We start from the raw sequence: 26313 nt of genomic DNA, 5'->3' as shown, positions 1-26313 counted from the left end.
TAAACTTATACAGTGACCCGATGCCAGCGCATATATACTTACACCACTGTGCGTCAACGTACTGACTACAAGAGAAGAGACGCCTTACCGGCTATTAGGGCCAGGACGATACCAGTATTGTGATACTTGTTATCGTGGCAAGGAAACAAAACACAAAGCGGATTTAGCTTCTTTGTGAAAACAGCCCTAATGTTGGAAACAAACATCATTATGTTGTCATCCAGAGTCACATTTATTTTTTTTCCCCAGCTATATAACACAATATTTTACATAAAGCAGGTTTTTACAGGACCAATGACTTTGATCTGCTTTGTGTTTATATTTTTGCTGTGGGAAAAAAATATTGCAATACTGGTATTGTCACTGCCCTACCGGCTATCGTGTCAGGACACAATATTGTAATATTGTCCTTTGCTATCCGGGGACTTGGTATATCCATCCTTCTCATATCCTTTCTTAGGAAATCATCCTCTCCTTCGATATCTGGTGATCAACAACTAAGTGCAGGAGTAGCACTTTTGAGTGGCAGATTGTGACAGATTGTGCTTTTAAAGCCAGGGTCTGCTTTTCTGGGACTGTATCTTAGTACATCCTTGTCCTGGTGGCAACAGTGACAGCAGCAGCTCTCCCTGTCCAATCATGGGCACTATCCAGCTGCTCCCTTCTGGACCCCCCTTGGGCTCTCTAGCATTCCTCTCTGACCCTCACCAACACGGCCCTTCACTTCACGGGTCTGTGGCTGGTGATGGTGGATTGCTTGCCTGTTTCTCTTCTGGAATTGATTCTGACCCCATAAGCCTCCATACCAGATCCCACACTGGGAGGTCCAATGCAGTTGTAAAGCTTTTTATTTTTATTTTTTAAACATGGATGACCCAAAATGTATAGGATTCAAAACTCCCCCCTCACTATTATGGCCATGTCATTTTTGCCAATGTTTGGAGAGCATTCTGGCGCAAAATGTTTTCCATGCATCACACAAATGGGTTTTACACTTTGGCAGTGGATAGGGAGATTCACCCCTAAACAATGTAACATACTTTGGAACCTATTGAAAGGCGCTATATTACTGCAACCCATCAATATTACTCTTATTGAGTCTATTGTTGAATTGGCACAGCACATCTGTCATGAGATGTCTCTTGCTCATTCTTGACCAGCGCCCCGGATGCAGTGTGCGGTCATGCGTGTGCAGTCATGCGTGTGCGTAATTGTGTGTGCCAGTTAGGAGTGTGTTGGTGTTTTTCGTGGAGGGATTTGTCAGCTAACTAGACGAGGTCACCACCAGAAGCACCTTATCCCTGGGCTCAGCAAGCCGCTTACGACTCCACTACTCGGCCTCCCCGAGTCCCAATTGCCCTTAAGTAGATTAGTCTCACTCCTTCCAAAAAGGGAGAGCAGACCTCGCTCGCTCCCACAGGCAAGCCCAAAGCCCCCAGCCCGGCACGTCTTCACCAAATAAGGCATTCCAACAAATAAATACAATTAAGACAGGCAATAGAGTTCTCCTCTCCCCTCTGCTCTTTAGTCTGGAAAGTTTATGTGCACCGCTGTCATCCAACAGCTGCCTGCACTGCGGAATCGGACACAATGGTAAATGTCAATATTTGCCTCGGTGAGATTAGGGAGGTTTTTCCAATGGGATTTCATATCCCTCAACCCAAGCCTTCCACTCATCGCCCTGGATTCGGACTCCCAACACCGGCAGTGGGCTTTCCATCGGGAGCGGGTTTATTCTTTGCCAGATTGTACTCCCACTGGAACTTAATTCCCCCGCTCATTTGCACACAATCAAGCCTTTGACTCCAAACACAATACATTACCATAAATATTGGAGAGGTTTCATCCTTTTGTCGATTTGCAGACAGTTGGTCTATCAAAGAGTTGCTGTTTTAGAATCCACTGGGACTTGATACCTGAGGTGTTAGATTGAAATGTTCTGTGTCTACAAATATGTAGTTACTTAACCTCCATATGGATCTTTCCCTCTTCACAATCTCCCTCTCTCCCTCCCCTCTTATTCTTCTTTCTCTCCGTCTTCTGTTAAACCCACAGTGTGTGTTTGTCAATGGTGAGAACACCAAGGTGCGCGTGTCAGAGCTGGAGGAGGAAGTGAGGGCCCTGAAGAAGGTCAACAAGGATCTGTATGACTTCTCCACACAGCTCCTCACCAAGCCCAGCTAGAAAAGAGCCTGGCCATGGTTCCCCGTCCCACCAGCAGGGACTCTACTGGGGGGATGACACTGCAAGCCCCCTTCACCACAGACCGGTAGGCTAGGGAAAGATGTTAGTATGTGTCATTCCGTATAGTTTGTTTTGTAAGGGAGAGCGTACATTCAACAGGACCTGGGGTGCAAAAGTCTTACCATGGACCATATTGCCTTTGTCATGATCCCTCACCATATTTTGGATAAAGGATTTCATTTAAATTGACATGAAGAAAACAACATGTTCACCTTTTTTAGTGCTACACGTGTTCAGTGTTAGCCACAGGATAATCAAAGTTGTGTAGTGCAGCCAGACTCAGCAGCATAATTGATCTTAGCCCTATATTGACTTAAATAGAAGCTCCAGTCCCTTGACAACCTCAATGTACAGCCCTGTTCCTTCACACTCATCACCACTGCCCCAAAATTCCATCAGCCAAAAACGGGTATAACAGGATCCAGTTATTGCCCTCTGACTTTTTGTCCTCTGTCATCCGGCTAACCCAGTAAGAATCCCAAACTTAAGGTTAAGGTTAGGGCTCTACAGTGCGACCATTTTACTGCGCCTAAATATGTTGCTGTGCGACCTGGAATTTGTATTTATGAGCACCAGTGTGCCCAGAAAAATGTAGGATTCTAGCTTTAATATCTGAAATGTTTTTCATTGTGTTCTTAAATTTCTTTGTGCGCCTACATTTTTCTACTACAGCTAATAGATTGGATGGATTTGTGTGACAATTACCTGTTGTGCCCCCAGGTGTTTAGCATCGACGAGAATGTTCATTTCTGTCACAAAATGGGTACAGTATGATCGCCATGGTTGGTAGGTACCCTTCACGCTATCTCTCAAGCAGAACTTTAAACCTCTCATTAAAATAGAAAGAAATGGTGGTGTTAAATAGGGAACAGTGGAGTGTTTGATTTACCCTGTGGCACTAGCCAGAAGTCTGAGTTTTGTTTTTCAGCTTACACTACCTGTAGAAAACATGGATTTGGTTGTGTAGAGCTGCTGGGCAGTGTACAACTGCAGAATGGTTTTCTTTTCAGAATCCTTCAAAAAGAAACGCACAATTAACCGCTGTCAAAAAGGGAAGAGTTTGAGTTCTGAAATCTCCCTTCCTCTCATCACTGCTAATTCTCCACTGAGGGCACTACGTTAGAGGCAGCCACATAGAAACAGCTGTTGATTTTATCCTCTTTTTCTCAGTTGCCCTGCTTTGATGAGATATAAAAAATAAATGAAATAAAAAATCTAAAGGGGTCCTGTATTTGCCTCTTTGGTAGAGAGGGAACTGCTAAGAACAGCAGCCCTCCTGTGTAGAGAAAGCCATCTCTTTAGAACTTCAGCCCCTGTTCACCAAGGAGAGAGATGACTTACACACACCCCAACGTTGACTCCAATTAACTCACTGTTGGGGGGTGGGGATCAGGTCAGTGAGATGGAGCTATTGAGGACCTTGATCACAGATTAATCGGAGAGTCCAAGGGTTGACAGTGAAGAGTGTTCAGTGGGGGGATTACGTGTTCCAGTAATGAAGACAACAATACCAACTGGATTTGTACTTTTTTGTTGTTGTTGTGTATTCTCCACAATAAGTGTTTTTGTATCTTTCTGAGAACATGGGAAATAAAAACATAAACTCAATCTGTGCATTGTTGCTTCTTGGCCCACTTTTTGCAATTGATCCGCCGTTAAAGATTAAAAAAGTGTACTTCCTGGATGCTTAATACAATGATGCAAGTATTGAAATTGTATTGAGCTAGAATGAAAGCATTGGATATTCTTTATTTTCATCGAAACGTAATATATTTACATTTTTGTCCACATGCATAGGAAATCTTATGTGAAATTGTCTTCTGAGGGCTGAGATCCCGTTAACGGGATCGATATGACAACAGCCAGTGAAAGTGCTGGGCGCCAAATTCAAAACATCAGAAATCCCATAATTAAAATTCCTCAAACATAGAAGTATTTCACACTATTTTAAAGATACACTTCTTGTTAATCCCACCACAGTGTCCGATTTCAAATAGGCTTTACGGCAAAAGCACCACAAACGATTATGTTAGGTCAGAGCCAAGTCACAGAAAAAAACAGCAATTTTTCCAGCCAAAGTCACAAAAATCAGAAATAGAGATAAAATGAATCACTAACCTTTGATGATCTTCATCAGATGACACTCATAGGACTTCATGTTACACAATACATGTATGTTTTGTTCGATTAAGTGAATATTTATATAAAAATGCAATCGCTGTGTCAGATTTAAAAAAACTTTACGGAAAAAGCACACCATGCAATAAGTACGGCACTCAGAGACCAAACCATGTTGTGGAGTCAACATTAGTCAGAAATAGCATTAGAAGTATTCACTTCCCTTTGATGATCTTCATCAGAATGCAATCCCAGGAATCCCAGTTCCACAATAAATGTTTGATTTGTTCCATAAAGTTCATAATTTATGTCCAAATTCCTCCTTGTTGTTAGTGCGTTCAGCCCAGTAATCCATCTTCATGAGGCGCGAGCACTAGGTCCAGACGAAAAGTCCAAAAGTTCCGTTACAGTCCGTAGAAACATGTCAAACGATGTATAGAATCAATCTTTAGGATGTTTTTAACATAAATCTTCAATAATGTTCCAACCGGAGAATTCCTTTGTCTTCAGAAATGCAATGGAACGCGAGCTAACTCTCACGTGAACGAGCATCATGAGCTTGTGGCATTCTGCCAGACCACTGACTCAAAGAGCCCTTATGAACCTATCCTTTACAGTAGAAGCCTCAAACAACGTTCTAAAGACTGTTGACATCTAGTGGAAGCCTTAGGAAGTGCAACATGACCAATATCCCACTGTATCTTCAATAGGGAATGAGTTGAAAAATGACCAACCTCAGATTTCCCACTTCCTGGTTGGTTTTTGCTCAGGTTTTTGCCTGCCATATGAGTTATGTTATACTCACAGACATCATTCAAACAGTTTTAGAAACTTCAGAGTGTTTTCTATCCAAATATACTAATAATATGCATATATTAGCAACTGGGACTGAGTAGCAGGCAGTTTACTCTGGGAACCTTATTCATCCAAGCTACTCAATACTGCCCCCAGCCATAAGAAGTTAATGAAGAAATAACCACATTTCAAGAAAGCAACAAGTATTTTATCCTTCCTCTTGCAAATGAAGTCCCCCCCCCCCAATTCTGTCAGCGAGCTTCAGAAGGTTAGGAGTACGTACATAACACTCAGTGGAACATGGACCCTTAACACACCCGTGAAGAAAGCCAGTGAGACCGCTAAACGAATGACCTCAAGATTAGAGATGAGACTGTTTCTTATATATGTGCACGTCCTTTGCGGCTCAATTGGTAGAGCATGGTGCTTGTAATGCCAAGGGTTGTGTGGTCGATTCCTGGTGGGGCCACCCATATGCTAAAATGTATGCATGCATGACTAAGTCACTTTGGGTAACAGTCTCAGCTAAATGGCATATATTATTAATTCACAAGTCAAACCACTTGAGGCAAGTCTGGACAATTGAAAATGTGCAACATGTAGGGTGACTTCCCCCACTGAGTGTGGAGATGAGCATTGTGTGTGAGCTGCCATTTCTGTGTGATTTATGTGTGACACTTCCATTTGAATCAAAGAGGGGATGTGAAATGAGGCTGATTGCTGTGACCTCCCAGCTGGATGCTGCTTGTGCTGGTGATAATCACAGTGGTTAGTGCTACACTGGAATTTGATGAGCTAGCTTCCTTTGCCTGGTACTTTTCTGATTTCATTAGAATGGCCCACTCTGCCACAACTATCTCCAAGTATTTGTTTTCCTTGAATTTTGACCGGTATCACTTTTCCCATAACTGTTAATTTGGGAAGATTCCAATTCTGCACGCACACAACAATAAATAAGCCAGGCATAAGATCAAACCTTTTCATTAGTGCAGTGGTGTATGGAACCAGCTGCGTTCATGTTGCACATGGGACAGGAATTCCAATCTATCTGCTGTAACTGTCCCCACCTGCAAATGTCTAATTTCCCATCTTCTCCCTCTCGATTGTCTGCTTTGCTGTCTCCTCATTAATTCATTTTGTAGGAGGAATAATACTTTCTCCAGGTTTTTCCATTTTTGTCTTTTATTAGTAGAACTGTGAGTAATTATTTTACTTTATTTTTTTATTAATCACATGCTACTGTTAGGGTTATCAAAGACTCCAGCCACCCTAGTCATATCTATGCATAGTCACTTTAATAACTGTACCTACATGTACATATTACCTTAAACGACTAGTGGAAAGCCATCCACTTGACAGGTGAGGCAGATAAATATGCTGATTAAACAGCATAATTATTACACAAGTGCAGCTTGTGCTGGATGAATCCCGGGTTTCAACTGTACCGGGCAGATGACAGACAGCGTGTATGGCATCATGTGGGCGAGCAGTTTGCTGATGTCAATGTTGTAAACAGATTTCCCCGTGGTGGTGGGGTAATGGAATGGGCAAACATAAGCTACTGACAATGAACACAATTGCATTTTATCGATGTCAATTTGTGTACATTTTTATCGATGTCAACATGTTTCAGTTCCCGAAAATATCCAGCTACTTTGCACACAGCCATTGAAGAGGAGTGGGACCATGTTCCACAGGCCACAACAACAGCCCATTAGTAAGCATTTCACTCTTGGTGTACACCTGTTTTTTTTAAGAAGCATGTGATAAATAAAATTTGATTTGATTTAAATATGATGAGGAAATTTGTGCTATTTTTCTTGGAAATAAATGACATATTCTTGAGAACTTATTTTTTACTTTCCCCTCCATTCTCTTTCATGCTTGGCTGAGTTTAGCAAGCACCTCAGCCACAAGCGACCCCACTGGTGGACTTACCATTAGGCAGAAGAGGCAATTGCCTTAGTCCTCACATCATCAACGGCCCTCATGAGCTGGGCATATAAAAAACATGTTTATTTTTTTATGTGAAATAATTTCTCTACTTTAAGCCCCCTAACCCTAACCCTACAGTCTTGAGTCTTCTTGGGTATGACGCTACAATCTTGGCAGACCTGTATTTGGGAGTTTCTTCCATTCTTCTCTGCAGATCCTCTCAAGCTCTGTCAGGTTGGATGGGGAGTGTCGCTACACAGCTATTTTCTCCAGAGATCAGGTTCAAGTCCAGGCTCTGGCTGGGCCACTCAAGAACAATCAGGGATATGTCCCAAAGTCACTCCTGTGTTGTCTTGGCTGTGTGCTTAGGGTCATTGTCCTGTTTTTAAGATGAACCTTCGACCCAATCTGAGGTCCTGAGTGCTCTGGAGGAGATTTTCATGGACCATTGCCTGGTCACTTTTACCCCTACCAACATGTACATATTACCTCAACTACCTCACATTGACTCGGTTCCGGTACTCCTTGTATATTGTTATTTATTGTTCTACTATTTTTATTTGCAAATGTTCTTACTTTTTAACTCTGCATTGTTGGAATTGGCTTGTAAGCAAGCATTTCACGGTAAACTCTACACCTGTTGTATTTGGCGCATGTGACAAATAAAATGTGATATGATAGGAAATGTTTTCTTGATTGTTGTTTATATCCATCACAGAAAAAGGGGGTATTGAGAAGATTTCCTAATCTGTGGATTTTCTCTAATCAATTCCAACATTGGAGTAAGGACAATAAAACAATGTTCATTACAATTCCGTTCTGTGCAAATGACCATTTGTGGGAAAATCAATAAGGAATGATTATTTCTCATCCTCAGGAGAGGTGAGAGGTGGGCGGATTGTAAAGCTAGCTCGGGTCGATGGTCGTTGGCTGTAATAGACCCATTCAATGTCACCTGAACTAACAGAGAAGGAGTGAACTTCATTATCTTGTATCGAGGTGTATGTGCACACAATTTTAACACACCAGGCCATCATGGTAAAAAATTGATTGCAGAGCGCACAACCAATTCTTACAAAAGGTTATGTAAAGGAATCAACATTTGTATGCCATGTGAATGTCTAATGGATGTCTTGGCATTTAAATAACGAAAGTCCCTATATGGTAATGCTTCTGTGCATTACTTATGCAGAACATAACAAAATTACCATTCTTGCCACCTAACTAAAGCAGAAGAGAAAAGGATGAAAAAATTTAATAAATTGAATATGAAGAGAGAGAAAGAGAGAGACTGCTGAGGGGCTCCAATATAGGGATCTGCCACTCTTCTTCAAAGCTAGAATTCTTAATTGAAACAATAGCAAAGCAGTCACCCTGCCTGTGTTGTTGTAAAACGATGAGGGATGGGCCTGGAGAAATGTAATCACCCTCAAATTCATAGACAGAGCTATGGATGCAAGGACTGACCATCCACGATATGACCGTTTTAACCATGTTTTGAAGCTACACAATGTTTGTTTACATTTACATGGTTTAGAAACGTAGTTAAACCAGCTTATATTTATGCGACAGTTGAACTAATGTAGTGGGGCATATTTATAAGTTATATTCTTCAAGAATCGATGGGTATATACAGTATATAATTCATTTATAAGTCCAAAAATTGATGTAGCAACTAAGGATTCCAGCTGTAACCCTGTTTAATCTCCACATTTCTGCCGAAGAGCAGCGGTAACGAGATAGAACTTTTATCTGTGCCAATGGAGGATCCCAGTGAGATGCCGCCATGAAAAAAACGCGGGCATAAAATTAAACACAACAGATCCAGGTGCCTTGAGGATAGCCGCCATTCGACGCAACACAGAGAGCCTCAATAGTGGACCGTCAGGCATATTCCCAGTTCCCTCTTACTTTTAAGGATTATCCTCTAGGGGATTTGTGACGCAAGCAGAAAGGTACAGAAACATCAACGGCACGATAAGTGGGTATTGGCATATCGCAATGATATTTAGCCCATTTTGTGGTGAATCACAACAGATCAAATCAAATTGCCTGACTGAAACAACATCTTTGCAACTGTTTATCTTCTGCAGACTTCAGCAATTAAAGCCCTCCTGTTTTGCGAAGGCTGTGCTCACCAAAACCCCAGCTGGTAGCACTTTGAATGCTCCGGAGATATACAAACAAACAAGAGAAAATAGAATCTGTTTCCAGAGATGAAATCAAGATTCATTTGCCAGATGCTATAGAGACGGTTTTTCCTCACATTTTAAGTGGGACAACCTTCTGTGTGTCTCGCTGTTTTAAACAAGCCTTTCTTCTGGGACTGTTGAGCATGTGCTCTCTGCAACACAAGACGCCTCTTGCTTTACACTTGGTTAAACAAACTGTTCATAGCGAGGCCGTTTGTGCTGTTTCACATAATTGAGGGGTAATTCCTCCCTAGTGGGAGGCCTTGTTAACACATCTCTCTAGGGAAAGGAAACACTTGTTTTTCCCAGCTTTGTCAACTGTCTTCCTACTGTAGTTGGGCACAGGTTTGAAAGACCACTATTTTGGTCTTGGATTAACTGCCTTCATAGAAACCTGAGCCTTTGCTGTGAAAGACGGAACCACAGTGCAAATGTATTCATGTAATGATTATTGGAATTCAGTTACAGTATAGCAAAAGATTAAAGTGTGGGTGTGAAGCAACAGACGTTGGTGGTACTTTTTGTCCTGGTCAGCAAGGAATTCATATGTTAGGGTTGTGAGATGTTAATCACTTAATAATCACGTATACCGTAAAGGAAAAAATTCATGACGTCAAAGTAGTTTGACGAGGTATAATGGTTGTCTGTCCGAAGGTTCATAGAAAGGCTAAGCGGTTCCGTTTTCTAGTGGCACTCATGAGAGACATTTTTGTTTTCAGATGAGGCACTACTTTGAAGAGCAATGCTGTGTACTCGTGTAGTATGGTATACAGTGCATTTGGAAAGTATTCAGACCCCTTCTCTGGTCTGATGAAACCAAGACCGACCTTAATGCCACGCATCACATCTGGAGGAAACCTAGCACCATCCCTACGGTGAAGCATGGTGGTGGCAGCATCATGCTGTGGGAATGTTTTTTGGTGGCAGGGACTGGGAGACTAGTCAGGATCGAGGGAAAGATGAATGGAGCAAAGTACAGAAAAATCCTTGATGAAAACCTGCTGCAGAGTGTTCCAGACCTCAGACTGGGACAAATGTTCACCTTCCAACAGTACAACGACCCTAAGCACACAGTCAAGACAATGCAGGAGTGGCTTCAGGACAAGTCTCTGAATGTAATTGATCGGCCCAGCCAAAGCCCGGACTTGAACCCGATCAAACATCTCTGGAGAGACCTGAAAATAGATGTGCAGCGATGCTCCCCATACAACCTGACAGAGCTTGAGAGGATCTGCAGTGAAGAATGGGAGAATTTCCCCAAAAACAGGTGTGCCAAGCTTGTAGTGTCATACCCAAGAAGACTCGAGGCTGTAATCGCTGCCAAAGGTGCTTCAACAAAGTGCTGAGTAAAAGGTCTGAATAGTTAAGTAAATGTGATATTTCATTTTTTTTCTCGAAAAAGGCTGTAACGTAACAAATTTGGAAAAATTCAAGGGGTCTGAGTACTTTCCGAATGCACTATAAATGATTAATAAGAAAAGAGATGCCACTACCATGACATTGTATGGATAACTTTTTGACAATGTACTGATTATTCTAACTTTTAGACATGAATCACAACAAATTCAACCAAACATGGCTTTAGAGAAAGAAAATAACCCCATATTAGGATTTATTTAATGGCAGCATTTAAGTTATTCCCCAGCTCCAAGTGTATCCACTGCATGCCTCTGCTGCAACCTCCCCCTGCGAGGTCCAAATGTAATGAGGCAGAAAACCAGGAGTGAAAGCGTCTGTGGAGGATCCGCGTCCGTGAATCCACAGCCTTGAGCTCTGGCAGCTCCAGTCCATGGGAAGCAAGCACTGAAAACCTCATTGGTGATGGAGGAGCGGAAGGAAGGCAGGAGGGGGGATGATGGGAGGGGGTGGGTTAAGCAGGGGTGCGAAAAAGACAGGACTGCTTTTTTATAGGGAAAAACCTGAAAAGACTTGTCTGCTAGTTTTAGAGGGTGTCAAAACCCGCTGTGTGCATTGTGCAGCGGAGAGAGAAGGCAATACATTGAGCGATACTGTACGCTCATGTTACATCTAAAACAAGAGATTACCATGAACTGAACTCTGGGTGAATGACTGAAGGCTTACCCAGTGGCAGTCTGAAGGAAGAGATGAATTTCCAGGCTAGAGGTTTCTCATGAGTTGAAGGAGATGTATTCTGTATGATCCCTTCTAACTCCCCTCCCTTCCGACCCCTTTCATCCTTCGGACATGCACTCCTGCATTCTGACACTTCACCTGTTCTCGGAACGCCAGTTCCAGTAGAAAAGGGATGCCTAGCCATGGAGTCTTCAGTGCCGTATAGGCAGGACTTGCTTCCAAGCCTCCCAGCACCCCCAAACTGTCACTTCTGAAAAAAGGTCAAATAGGGGGTGCTTATATTTGTCCTGTTTCACACGTGTGCAAGTGTGTAACTTGTAGTATATCTTAGTAGTATTTTTTTGTATTATATCTTTAGTAGTAATGTACAGTACCCGTGAAACGTTTGGATACACCTACTCATTCAAGGGTTTTTATTTATTTTTACTATTTTATACATTGTAGAATAATAGTGATGACATCAACTATGAAATGACATATATGGAATCATGTAGTTAGTTGAGATTCTTCAAAGTAGCCACCCTTTGCCTTAAGACAGATTTGCACATTCTTGGTATTCTCTCAACCAGCTTAACCTGGAATGCTTTTCCTGCGGTCTTGGAGTTCCCACATGTTCTGAGCACTTGTTGGCTGCTTTTCCTTTACTCTGCGGTCCAACTCCTGCGGTCCAATTTAAATAATGATAGACTGTTTCTCTTTGCTTATTTGATCTGTTCTTGCCATAATATTGACTTGGTCTTTTACCAAATAGGGCTATCTTCTGTATACCACCCCTACCTTGTCACAACATAACTTATTGGCTCAAATGCAATAAGAAGGAAAGAAATTCCACAAATTAACTTTTGACAAGGCACACCTGTTAATTGAAATGCATTCCAGGTGGTTGAGAGAATGACAAGAGTGTGCAAAGCTGTCATCGAGGCAAAGGGTGGCTACTTTGAAGAATCTCAAATATAAAATATATTTTGAGTTGTTTAACACTTTTTCGGTTATTACATGATTCCATATGTGTTATTTCATAGTTTTGATGTCTTCACTATTATTCTACAATGTAGAAAATAGTAAAAAATATTTTAAAAACTTGAGTAGGTGTGTCCAAACTTTTGACTGGTACTGTATGTGTCAGTGGGGAAGTGTGAGAGTCAGAGCGCAGATATAAACATGCAGGAGCAATGGCGGCATAGGGGATGGCTGCCGTTTTACAGGCTCCTTTCCAACTGTGCTATTTTGTTTGTTTGTTTTTTCGCATTTTGTAACTTATTTTGTACATAATGTTGCTGCTACTGTCTCTTATGACTGAAAATATATTCTGGACATCATAACAGCGATTACTCACCTCGACCTAGATGAAGATTTTTTATTTCACAAGTCTGATGCAAAGGATATACTGCCTTCTCGAGACCAGAACCAAATCCCTGTCATTCGCATGAAGAAAATATGGAGAAAACGGGGGCGGAGGTCGGGGTGCCTTGTGAGAATTCGGAGGTGGGTGAGTAAACCTCCACTACCATCCGTACTATTGGCCAACTTCAATCTTTGGAAAATAAACTGGACAATCTACAATTGAGACTATCCTACCAACGGGACATTAAAAACTGTAAAACTATATGTTTCACTGAGTCGTGGCTGAATGATGACACGGATAATATAGAGCTGGCTGGGTTTTCCATGTATCAGCTACCGCTGGTAATACAAGGGGTGGTGGTCTGTGTCTATTGGTCAATAACAGCTGGTGTGTGACGTCTAATATTAAATAAGTCTCGAGGTATTGCTCGCCTGAGATAGAGTACCTCGTGATAAGCTGTAGACCACACGATCTACCAAGAGTTCTCATAGTATTTGTAGCCATCTATTTAACACCACAAACCGATGCTGGCACTAAGACCACACTCAACGAGCTGTATAAAGCCATAAGCAAACAAGAAAATGCTTTAATGCAGGCGAACTGAAATCCGTTTGACCTCATTTCTACCAGCATGTCGCATGTGCAACCAGAGGAAAAGAAAACACCTTTACTCTACACACAGAGACGCATAAAAAGCTCTCCCTCGCCCTCCATCTGGCAAATCTGACCATAATTATATACTCCTGATTCCTGCTTACAAACAAAAACTAAAGCAGGAAGTACCAGTGACTCGCTCAATACAGAAGTGGTCAGATGACACAGATGCTACTCTACAGGACTGCTTTGCTAGCACAGACTGGAATACGCTCCAGGATTCATTCAATGGCATTAAGGATGATACCACCTCAGTCACTGGCTTCATCAATAAGTGCATCGACGACGTCATCCTCACAGTGACCATACGTACATATCCCAACCAGAAGCCATGGATTACAGGCAACAACTGCACCGAGCTAAAGGCTAGAACTGACGCTTTCAAGGAGTGGGACACGCCCTCAGACAAACCATCAAACAGGCAAAGCGTCAATACAGGACTAAGATTACACCAGCTCTGATGCTCGTCGGATGTGGCAGGGCCTGCAAACTATTACGTAGTACAAAGAGAAACCCCCGAGCTGCCCAGTGACGCGAGCCTACCAGACGAGCTAAATGCCTTTTATGGTCGCTTCGAGGCAAGCAACACCTGAAGCATGCATGAAAGCACCAGCTGTTCCAGACGACTGTGTGATCACGCTCTCTGTAGTCGACGTGAGCAAGACCTTTAAACAGGTCAGCATTCACAAAGCCACGAGGCCAGACAGATTACCAGGAAGTGTACTCAAAGCATGCGCTGACCAACTGGCAAGTGTCTTCACTGACATTTTCAACCTCTCCCTGACTGAGTCTGTAATACCTACATGTTTCAAGCAGACCACTGTGCCCACGATAGCGAAGGTAACCTGATTAAATTATTACTGCCCCGTAGCACTCACGTTGGTAACCATGAAGTGCTTTGAAAGGCTTGTCATGGCTCGCATCAACACCATCATCCCAGAAACCCTAGACCCACTCGAATTCGCATACCGCCCCAACAGATCCACAGATGACGTAATCTCAATCGTACTCCACACTGCCCTTTTCCACCTGGACAAAAGGAACACCTATGTAAGAATGCTGTTCATTGACTTCAACTAAGCGTTCCTCACCATAGTGCCCACAAATCTAATCACTAAGCTGAGTACCCTGGGACTAAACACCTCCCTCTGCAACTGGATCCTGGATTCCTGACGGGCCACCCCCAGGTGGCAAGGGTAGGCAACACATCTGCCATGCTGATCCTCAACACTGGGGCCCCTCAGGGGTGCGTGCTTAGTCCCCCCCTGTACTCCCTGTTCACCCACGACTGTGTGGCCAAACACGACTCCAACACCATCGTTATGTTTGCTGACGACACAACCGCAATAGGCCTGATCACCGACAACAAAGAGACAGCCTATAGGGATGAGGTCAGAAACCTGGCAGTGTGGTGCCAGGACAACAACCTCTCCCTCAATGTGAGGAAGACAAAGGAGCTGACCGTGTACTACAGGAAAAAGGTGGGCCGAACAGGATCCCATTAACATCGACAGGGCTGTAGTGGAGCAGGTCGAGAGTTTCAGGTTTCTTGGTGTCCACATCACCAACAAACTATCATGGTCCAAACACACACAAGACAGAGAAGAGGGCACGACAACACCTTTTCCCCTTCAGGAGACTGAAAAGATTTAGCATGGGTTTCCAACATCCTCAAAAATTTCTACAGCTGCACCATCGAGAGCATCCTGACCTGTTGCATCACCACCTGGTATGGCAACTGCTCGGCATCTGAATGTAAGGCGCTATAGAGGGTAGTGCGTACGGCCCAGTACATCACTGGGGCCAAGCTTCCTGCCATCAATGACCTATATACCATATAGCCTCGTTATTTATTTGTTACCTTTTTATTAAAATGTATTTAGTAAATCATTTCTTGAACGGCATTGTTGGTTAAAGGCTTGTAATTAAGCATTTCACGGTAAGGTCTACAGTACACGTTGTACTCGGCGCATGTGACAAATAAAATTTGAGGAATCAATTTTCCAGTTGTCGTTTTGTAGATGGTGCTCTATTGCCATATGCTTGCGCTTATCCCTTGTAGAAAAACAAACATTGCCCATAATTATTCTAACCAAGGGGGCTGGAACCAGGGGGAAAGAAGTGGCTTACGCAGTTGGAGGATTTACTTTTGTTTGTCTTAGTGTGGATTTAATGTTTCAGAGGTAGTTTCTGGGAATGGAAAATAACTTGGATTAACTTTATATGGGAACTGAGGTAATACTTCCCTTAAGGGTTTTCTTTGCCTCATGACTCCAGGCAAAGCCAGTTAGCCTCCCGTAGACAGATTTTTACCTGTGATACCTGTCCCATTGGTAATAAGCATTTGCTTACACCGTGGCTGCATTGTGAGACACATTCCCAGCTCATTTGATGCTGAGGGCGTATCAGCCCAGCTTGCACATAATGGAATATTCACGACTTGCTTTCTGTTCTCCCAAGCTCCTTAAATACCTACGGTGATCCCGTCATCTGACAGATGTTTTTTTAGGAATGCAGGTTGCCAACAGATTGCCGGAATCTTTTTTTTTTTCAGACAAGGGGAAAACAAAATAATATCTCCATCTCAAAATGAAGGGAAATCGTCAGTGTGTAGAACTTGTTTAACCCCTGTGATCATGCAAAAGATGTGCTTCTCTGTGCTGTAGTGACTGCTAGTGTCCTGTTACTGTGTGACTGTTTTAAATGAAATAACATTTTCATTCTCAATGTAAGGCAGTATGATATCTCAATAGCGCTGCACTTGAAAATGACCAAATAGTTCAAGAAAAAGCTCAATTAACTTTCACATTTTCATCCTATAATCTCCTTATTAAGATGTCACTAGTCACTCTGGAAGCTGTGGCATTATAAAAAAATACCTTTTTCTGTGAAGAGGGTGTGTGTGTGTGCATGTGTGTTCACATGCTGGTGTGTGGGTCTGCATGTCCAAAAAGAGCTCCATTTTTTTCTGGAGTCAGAGTTCCGATATATACCTGGCTGGAGGGGAATCTCAAGCGGCTCCTTCCCCACCTTCTCCCCTCAACCGTCTTTTTACATTTCACGCACATGTGGTACTGGGGATGTTCATGGAATGTTAAAACAGCTCTCTGACATTTAAAAGCAAGGAATTGTGTATCACCTTCCCACACTGAAAAAAAGTGGTACTAGGTTGTACTGATTCAGAAATGCGAACACAATTGAGAATTATCCCTTTACCTAACAAAAATGGCCACCAATCCTCATAAACCAATTACCCTTTCACTAAGCCTAGAGCTATGAGCATAGCATGGCACTCATTGTGGGGTATTTCTAAGAAAATGTTTTTGGGTTGAAGCATTCAGTGTGCTAGAAAAGTCATGCAGGCACACAGTTTCACTTGTCGACTCTATGGCAGTTGGACATCAAGAGTATTTTTAGAGGTCAAGTACCAGGATATTTTATGTTTTAGTGTGTTCTCTCCACTAGTATTTGGGACACTTTCCCACTATGGGAACAAGCGTGGAGGAGCAAATGTAATGGTGATGTGCCAGGGGAGGGCTGACTGATTTGTTTTACTAAAGCCTAGACATAGGCCAACAAAGAAAATTGGAATATAACTGTTATAGAGCAGTATGAAAATCGAAACCATTTTCAGGTGGATTAGCAGTTGAGAAAATACAGTGTTTTGGCACTTTGCATAATCCTGAGGACAAAATCCAATTAAGATTACATTTACCTACCACCTCAACATGGCAATCCTCATAGCATTCCTGTTGCATTCCTAATGTTCAGGTAACTACTGTATTAGCATAGAGTAGACAGGAATGTGCACAGGCCTTTTTTAATTTAATGTTTTGTCAGCATGAGTACCTACTGCTTGTAATCAACATGGCAATTGTTAGCTAAAATGATCTGATGATATGGTGACTAACACATTATTCAAAGTTTATTTTGAGGAGATTACCGCCACCTCACTCTTTTAAAACTTAAATGCATGGTACAAATGTGCAAGGCAGAGAATGTGCTGAGGAAAGTACCTATACACCAGTGGAGGCTGGTGGAAGGGCCTATAGGAGGACGTGCTCATTGTATTGGCTGAAATTGAATACATGGAATGGAGTCAAACGTGGTTTCCATATGTTTGGTACCGTACCATTTATTCAATTTCAACCATTACTATGAACCTGTCCTCCTATAGTTTCTCCCACCAGCCTCCACTGCTATAGACTCTTTCTCTAAAGCCCCTTCCAGATATGACATTATATGGTTAGTTATTCAAAGCTCTCTCCCTTAGTGTTCATCCAGTGAGTACTGGGAGGTTTTTGTGTTGTACAATGCACCATAAAACATCACCTTAGCAACCATTTACAATTTTCAGACACCTTCTAGTTATCATTTAAAGAATGAGCAAAACATTTTTTTTCTGAGATTAACTTGGATGTAATCACAAGGCACTTGATATTGGGTGCTTATCAATAGTACATCCAGGAGAATTGGCCATGGGTAGTTGTATGGGGTGTAGGAGGGTGGGTGTGTGTTTGTGTTGGGTGGGGGTGCTTCGCTGACAGAGGTACCAGCAGTAACTAATGGGCATTGTCTGCCTTTCCCATTGCTTGGGTGGGGATCGCAGTTGAAGTGAAAGATTCCATAGTGATGCATTATTCCCATGTAGGATTGATTGGGTAAACCAGATTTAACAGCTGCGTGGTTGTGCAGTCTGAGGGAATTAGCCATGTTTCTAGCAGATTGATGAGGTTTTGCCTGCTGGTTCTCAAGCAGGAAATGTGTTGGGCTTCCAGTGCTGTGGAATTTATGTCCAATTTCTGCAGTAAATCTCACAGAGACTTGTGGAATTGGAGAAATTAAATCAGAATGCAAGTTTAAGGGAAGGGTAATGCTTGGTTAATGCAAGAGAGAAGTACTTAACGAGCTACCGTTAGATCTAAGTGTCTAATTCTCTTCTCCGAAGTTGTATATAGTCTACCTTATTTTACTACATTTGAGTTCAGAATTCTCTTCAATGCAAAGGACGTGGATTGGCTTTAATCAGTGTTTGATTTAATTCCAGGTCATTGTGGTCTGGGTTAGGTAGATTAAGTAGGTTTCTTTCGTTTTGGGTCATATCTAGAGGCCCAATTTCTCTCTTGGATTTGTAGAGTTGACTTTCTTCTCAGAAAATTAGTTACAGGGCTCAAACTGGATTGTGTGTAACATCCTCTAAATGTCTCACAAATACCACTGATACCCAAATTAAGGTCTTCATTGTTGTTGGCATACAATACCCACACTGCAAATGTTAACATCATACTAAAGTATCAGCGTTCCTGATCTCGCCATATGTTACCATTGAGTATTCAGCCAGTACTTTAGCAATTGAGAGATTGTAATGATATGCTCTCCAGTGTTGCACATTTACAGGTAGATTGAACAATCGGCCTAGTGGATTCGCTGTTTTTCTTCAGGGTTAACACACAAGTAAATAGACCGCCTCATATTGCCTGAGGAGGTGACCTGTTTCAACATACCCCCCACCCCTCTCTCATTAAACCATGTAAACCAGGTGTGCGTTTAATTTGTTGTCAAAAACTACATTTCACACTCCAGCTCCTTTTTAATTTAACACTGTAGAGGGAGTTCCAGGTAGACAGATTGATATCTAGAGACACTTCAAGCTATTATCTGTGCCTCACAAATGCCCACGTCAACAGACGGCTTGGGGCTTCGTGCTGTAAATGAAAGGCAGAAAACTGACTGCTGGGAAAGAGGGACACACAAGTTTACCCGTGCGGAGCAAAGGGAAGCCTCACCAGTCGTTCCTCTTAGCAAGCTTTTGAACATATTCCCCAGCAGTGTTTGAATTAAAAAGCCAATTAATATGCCACTTGCGTAAATGAAGCATTAAGTAATGCAAGAAATGTCAATTGTCCTCCTCAGATGGGGAAAAAAAGGTTGAAACCCTGAGTAACAGATGTATTCTAGGGAGAAACAATTAGTTGCAAGCCCTCCAAAATTATATTGAAATGTTTGAATGCCACTAGCTAGGTTTCCATCCAATTTGCGACATATTTTCAGGCCAATATTCTAAAATCTGCATAAAACAATATGCTCATTTTCCTACCAGAGACGTTTCCATCAAACTTGCTTTTTACAAATAAAAGGTTGTGTGCTATGACGTGGTGCACATAAAAAGTACTTTTGCGGTTAAATTCTCTAGAAGTTAGATGGGTTTCCACCACATTTTCAGCTCTACTGATGGTTTTGTCATAGAAACTGTTGCGTTAAATAGTGAATGTGCCCACTCTAGTATTGGCACGTGCGCTCTAGCCAACAGCTGGCAGATACATGATGAGGTAAGAGCGATATTATTTGTATTTCTCAAACGGCATGTCACCAGAATATGACCCTCAGTATTGATTGGAAAGGAGCATCAAGCTCATCACCTTGCATGTTCGCCAGCATATTCACCACCCTGTAAAGTTCATCATAACTTATTTCATCTGTAGCCTAATAAACTGCTTCTCGAGTGGTAGTGGGAGGACCACTATGGAGCCAGATAGCTACCAAAAGATTGAACGCACGTATCGTTAGGATCGTAAGAAAATCCATACGTAAATTGTTAGGATCGTAAGAGAAGACATGAATGAAACATAACTGTTAAATTAGATATGTAAACATACAGATGTTGTTACGACTATGAATAAACATTTACATGTTCAATTCTTACTTTGTCTCCCTTTACTCGGTTAGATATATTTTTTGTATGTACAAACTTTTGTCAGAAATGTGGCATCAGCAAAGAACATGAACAGAGCATAGCTAGTTGAAGTTGGCTCGTCAATCAAGCAACTCTAGCGCAGATGTTAGAGTTTCTTTGCAGCTTCCGGTTTCATTTCCAAAATAAAAGTCTAGAGTCTGTTTTAGAACGGCAATTGATAACGACGTTATAGCAGTAGATGGCGTAGTATAGACTTCGGCCTTCAGCAACTGACTTGTGTGAGAATGATACTATAAAGACATAGAAGAGCCTTGTCTAGAATAAATGCCAGAGCTGCAAAATAGAAAGTAATATGATTTACGCTTATACCACCATTTAAATATGCAATGCTTTTGTGTGTTATTTAATGGCCATATAATCGCATTTATTTTTATGGCTGCGTGGGGCTACTGTGGTGATCATGTAACCTAATGAATCACACTTTTTCCAGTATTTTTGAGCACGGACTGTAGGCCTTATATTAGGCCTTTTGACTGTTGTATTAGTGAATTCCACTCTGTATGTAGGCTTGCTATAGCCATTTGCATTGCACAACCACATCACGCAGAGGCTATATCCATATTAATAAATGAGACAAAACAAAATATTGATTCAGTCTTGGCTATAACCTGTCCTGAGCGAAATAGACAAGGAGTCCCAAATGCTCAAGACTATCTAAAGCCTATTCTTATTGCCAGATCTGTTTTCCCCATCAGCCACTGCATGTACTTCTTCAACTATTTAGTTTACCATGTATTTAGAGGCTATATTTAGAGGCCTGTGAGCTAGGGCCTCTTTTTAAGGGGCCTATAATAAAAACAGTTATAAAAGACAAATGGAGTTCTAAAATTATTCCGCAAGACACCAGTACCCAAAATGATAGCCTAAATTGCAATGCCTACAAGTTGAGGCACTATTTTATTTATTTGTATAGGCCTAAATTAAACACTGAATTATTAAAATTATTGGCTAAAGAACTTTGGAGAATTTAGATAATTTTGAATACACACATGGATTTAAATACACACTCGAGAGCATACTGACTGGTTGCATCACTGCCTGGTATGGCAACAGCTCGGCCTCCATCCACAAGGCACTACAGAGGGTAGTGCGTACGGCCCAGTAAATCACTGGGGTCAAGCTTCCTGCCATGCAGGACCTCTATATCAGACGGTGTCAGAGGAAGACCTTAAAAATTGTCAGACTCCAGCCCCTCTAGTCATAGACTGTTTTCTCTGCTATTGCACAGCAAGCGGTACCGCAGCGCCAAGTCTAGGTCCAAAAGACTTCTTAACAGCTTCTACCCCCGAGCCATAAGACTCCTGAACAGCGTAATCAAATGGCTACCCAGGGTATTTGCATTGACAAATACTCCCCTCTTTTACCCTCCCCTCCCCACTTTTACGCTGCTGCTACTCTGTTTATTATCTATGCATAGTTGCTTTAACTCTACCTACATGTACATATTACCTCAATTACCTCGACTAACCACATCGACTCTGTACCGGTACCCCTGTATATAGCCTCACTATTGACTCTGTACCGGTACCCCTGTATATAGCCTCACTATTGACTCTGTACCGGTACCCCTGTATATAGCCTCACTATTGTTATTTTACTGCTGCTCTTTAATTATTTGTTTGTTTTATTTTTTAATTTTTACTTATCTATTTTTTACTTAACACTTATTTGTCTTAAAACTGGTATTGTTGGTTCAGGGCTTGTAAGTAAGCATTTCACAGAATTTGATTTGATGCTGTAGAGATACACCTAGCGGACTGAAACTTCACTGTTGAAGGCATAATACAGCTAGTGCTATCTAGACTTGCGCTGGCAAACAAATCCATTATATTAGCTTCCTAAATGTGAAGTAAACTCAACTGAGTAATAGAGAAATTAAATCAAATCCAATTTTTATTGGTCACATACACATATTTAGCAGATGTTATTGCAGGTGTAGCAAAAATGCTTGTGTTTCTAGCTCCAACAGTTCAGTAGTATCTAACAGTTCACAACAATGCATACTAACTAAAAGTAAAATAATAGAATTAAGAAATATATCAATATTAGATTGAGCAATGTCAGAGTGGCATTGACTAAAATACAGTAGAATAGAAATATATACATATGAGATGAGTAAAGCAGTATGCAAACATTATTTACACATTATTAAAGTGACTAGTGTTCCATGATTTAAGTGGCCAGTGATTCCAAGTCTATGTATATGGGGCAGCAGCCCCTAAGGTGCAGGGTTACGTAACCGGGTGGAAGCAAGTGATGGCTATTTAACAGTCTGATGGCCTTGAGATGGAAGCTGCTTTTTAGTCTCTTGGTCCCAGCTTTGATGCACCGGTACTGACCTTGCCTTCTGGATGATAGCGGGGTGAACAGGACGTAGCTCGGGTGGTTTATGTCCTTGATCTTTTTGACCTTTCAGTGACATCGGGTGCTGTAGGTGTTTTGGATGGCAGGTAGTTTGCCCCCGGTGATATCTTGGGCAGACCGCACCACCCTCTGGAGAGCCCTGCGGTTGCGGTTGGTGCAGTTACCGTACCAGGCGGTGATACAGCTTGACAGGATGCTCTCAATTGTGCATCTGTAAAAGTTTGTGAGGGTTTTAGGGGCCAAGCCAAATTTCTTCACCCTCCTAATGTTTTATTTATCCGTTATTTTACCAGGTAAGTTGACTGAGAACACGTTCTCGTGTGCAGCAACGACCTGGGGAATAGTTACAGGGGAGAGGAGGGGGATGAATGAGCCAATTGTAAACTGGGGATTATTAGGTGACCATGATGGTTTGAGGGTCAGATTGGGAATTTAGCCAGGACACCGGGGTTAACACCCTTACTCTTACAATAAGCGCCATAGGAGGGGCGTGCTTCCTCTGATGTTTCCTGAAGTCCACGATCAACTCCTTTGTTTTGTTGACATTGAGTGAGAGATCTTTTTCCTGGCACCACTCTCCCAGGGCCCTCACCTCCTCACTATAGGCTGTCTCGTCATTGTTGGTAATCAGGCCTACTACTGTTGTGTCGTCTGCAAACTTGACGATTGAGTTGGAGGCGTGCGTGGCCACGCAGTCATGGGTGAACATGGAGTACAGGAGGGGGCTGAGCACGCACCCTTGTGGGGCCCCGGTGTTGAGGATCAGCAAAGTGGAGGTGTTGTTTCATACCTTCACCACCTGGGGGCGGACCGTCTGGAAGTCCAGGACCCAGTTGCACAGGGTGGGATTCAAACTCGGGGCCCCAAGCTTAATGATGAGCTTGGAGGGTACTATGGTGGTAAATGCTGAGCTATAGTCAATTAACAGCATTCTTACATAGGTATTCCTCTTGTCCAGATGGGATCGGCAGTGTGCAGTGCGATGATAATTGCATCATCTGTGGATCTATAGGGGCGGTAAGCTAATTGAAGTGGGTCTAGGGTGTCAGGTAAGATAGAGGTGATATGATCCTTAACTAGCCTCTCAAAGCACTTCATGATGACAGAAGTGAGTGCTACGAGGCGGTAGTCATTTAATTCAGTTATCTTTGCTTTCTTGGGTACAGGAACAATGGTTGACATCTTGAAGCAAGTGGGGACAACAGACTGGGATAGGGAGAGATTGAATATGTCTGTAAACACTCCAGCCAGCTGGTCTGCGCATGCTCTGAGGACACGGCTAGGGATGCCGTCTGGGCCGGCAGCCTTGCGAAGGTTAACAGGCTTAAAATGTCTTACTCACAACGGCCACTGTGTTATCCTCAAAGCGGGTGAAGAAGGTGTTTAGCTTGTCCAGAAGCAAGATGTCGGTGTCCATAACGTGGCTGATTTCCCTTTGTAGTCCATGAATATCTGTTGACCCTTTCACATACGCCTCGTGTCTGAGCCGTTGAATTGCGACTCCACTTTGTCTCTGTACTGACGTGTTTCCTGTTTGATTACCTTACGGAGGGAATAACTACACTGTATTCTGCCATATTCCCAGTCACCTTGCCTTGGTTAAATGCGGTGGTTTGCACTTTTAGTTTTACACAAATGCTGCTATTTATCCACGGTTTCTGGTTTGGGTAAGTTTTAATAGTCACAGTGGTTACAACATCTCCTATAAACTTCCTGATGAACTATTTAATACCTATTTCCAGTTTATGTGAGTCCCCGTATTTGTCAATGTTATTCTCAGAGTCTACCTTGAACATATCCCAGTCCACGTGATCAAAATAATCTTGAAGCATGGATTCAGATTGGTCAGACCAGCATTGAATAGACCTTAGCACGGGTACTTCATGTTTGAGTTTCTGCCTATAGAAGGAGAGGAGCAAAATGGAGTCATAATCAGATTTGCCGAAGGGAGTGCGGGGGAGGGCCTTGTAGGCATTTAGTAAAGTTGAGTAGCAGTGGTCCAACGTTAACTCAGGGAGAGTACTACAGTAAATGTTTTCATAGAACTTCGGTAGCGTTTTCCTCAGATTTGCTTTGTTAAAATCCCCAGCTACAATAAAAGCGGCCTCGGGATATGTGGTTTCCAGTTTGCATAAAGTCCAGTGTAATTCTTTGAGGGCCATCGTGGTATCGGCTTGAGGGGGAATATACACAGCTGTTACTATAACCGAAGAGAATTCTCTTGGGAGGTAATATGGTGAGCATTTGTTATCACAATCACACCATGAGTATTTAATCATTAAACATACACCCCAGCCTTTCTTCTTCCCGGAGAGTTCTTTATTCCCGTTGGCATGGTGTACTGAGAACCCAGCTGGCTGTATGGATGGGGACTGTATATCCCGAGAGAGCCATGTTTACGTGAAACAGAGTATGTTACAATCCCCGATGTCTCTCTGAAAGGAAATCCTCGGCCTGAACTTGTCTACTTTATTATCCAGAGACTGAACTCTTAGGAGTTGGAAGCAGAGCTGCCATATCTGTTGATGCCATCTTTTAACTTGAAAACTTGAAAACGTGCAGGATACCTATTTCCAGTTTCCCTGACTTCCGATTTTTTTTATACTGTGTTATGCTTGTTAGTGTTTCACTCATCACAGGCCGTTTAGTGTATGTTTTTTGTTTGTTGGTGAGATGAAACTGCTAAAACTCTGAAAGGTATTATTGTACGTCAGAATTGCAACACAAGATTGGTTCAAGCCTAAAATGTTAGTCTGTAATCGTAACATGGAGTTTGTATGTTCACAGATAAAATTTCACGTTTACATTTCATGTTTTATGCAGGGATTTTCTTACAATCCTGAGGATATGTACATTAAACCTTTGGGCAGCTATCTGGCTCCATATACCACGCAACATATCATCACGTGACTCCAAGTTTACTTCGATATGATGGTTATTAGGCTAGATCAATATTTGCACATAAAGGCGTTTCCACCGTAATTTCTCGCATAATTAATTTAACTTCCATTAAAAAGATCTCACTATGTCAAACAAGCAAATTGTCTGTCAGCATTTATACAATTCTACCGGGATTTAATGTTTCCATCAGCCAGGAAAATAATTAATCTGCATAAAATGACTGGATGGAAACGTGGTTAGTGACAGAACTTTTTAACACGTCTTGGTTGATTGTGTTTGGAAATTATAAAGCTGAAAAATAAACACTTGTAAAAATAAGTGTTTGAAGGTTTTTGTTAAATGTATTTTATTCCCAGTAATCCCACAGGAGGCCTATATAAACCAAACAACCCTCTTTTTTAGCCTCTGACAATGTTACGGTAGTATCAGTAAGCTATTCTGGTTAATGACATTGGTTAAAACATTTTTTTTAAATCATGCCAATTGGTGGGCCAATATTCTTCTAGTGAAATATCAAAAGAGTTCATTCAGTAGGCCTATCTGTTTTATCTACACAAGGTTTTTAATTGGTGCTGGTATTGACTGGTAGTAATTAACATGGTCTGAATATTTGATTTTCTGGAATGTTTGTTTTACAGCACCTTGTCTTTGCATTCATTCAGTACCATAAATCGTTGTTTTGAGCACCATGATATTAACAGTTCAAGAACGCCTCACAAAGCAATCCACATAAATATGTGTTGCTTCTCATAACCAAATTACAGTCACATAGATGATAGTCCAATAGTGCTGCTAGATATTTTTCGCCATTTCCATAAAATGGAGGACTTTTAGATTATGTGCATCAAGTCTATTGCTGATATACAATGACTATGTCTATTTCATAATGTATTTCAACATAAACTTTGACTATAAAG

General features: G+C 41.9%; 1 pseudogene; it reads left to right on the top strand.

Moving 5' to 3' along the window:
- The window catches only part of LOC115109768 (WD repeat-containing protein 18-like), an 88735-nt pseudogene extending 84911 nt beyond the window's left edge, over positions 1-3824 (top strand).
- Positions 3825-26313: the final 22489 nt, after the last annotated feature.

Source organism: Oncorhynchus nerka, linkage group LG25 (genome assembly GCF_034236695.1).
Source record: "Oncorhynchus nerka isolate Pitt River linkage group LG25, Oner_Uvic_2.0, whole genome shotgun sequence".
NCBI classification, from domain to species: Eukaryota; Metazoa; Chordata; class Actinopteri; order Salmoniformes; family Salmonidae; genus Oncorhynchus; species Oncorhynchus nerka.
The sequence above is the reverse complement of the archived record's forward strand: the minus strand, read 5'-3'. Positions and strand labels throughout refer to the sequence as shown.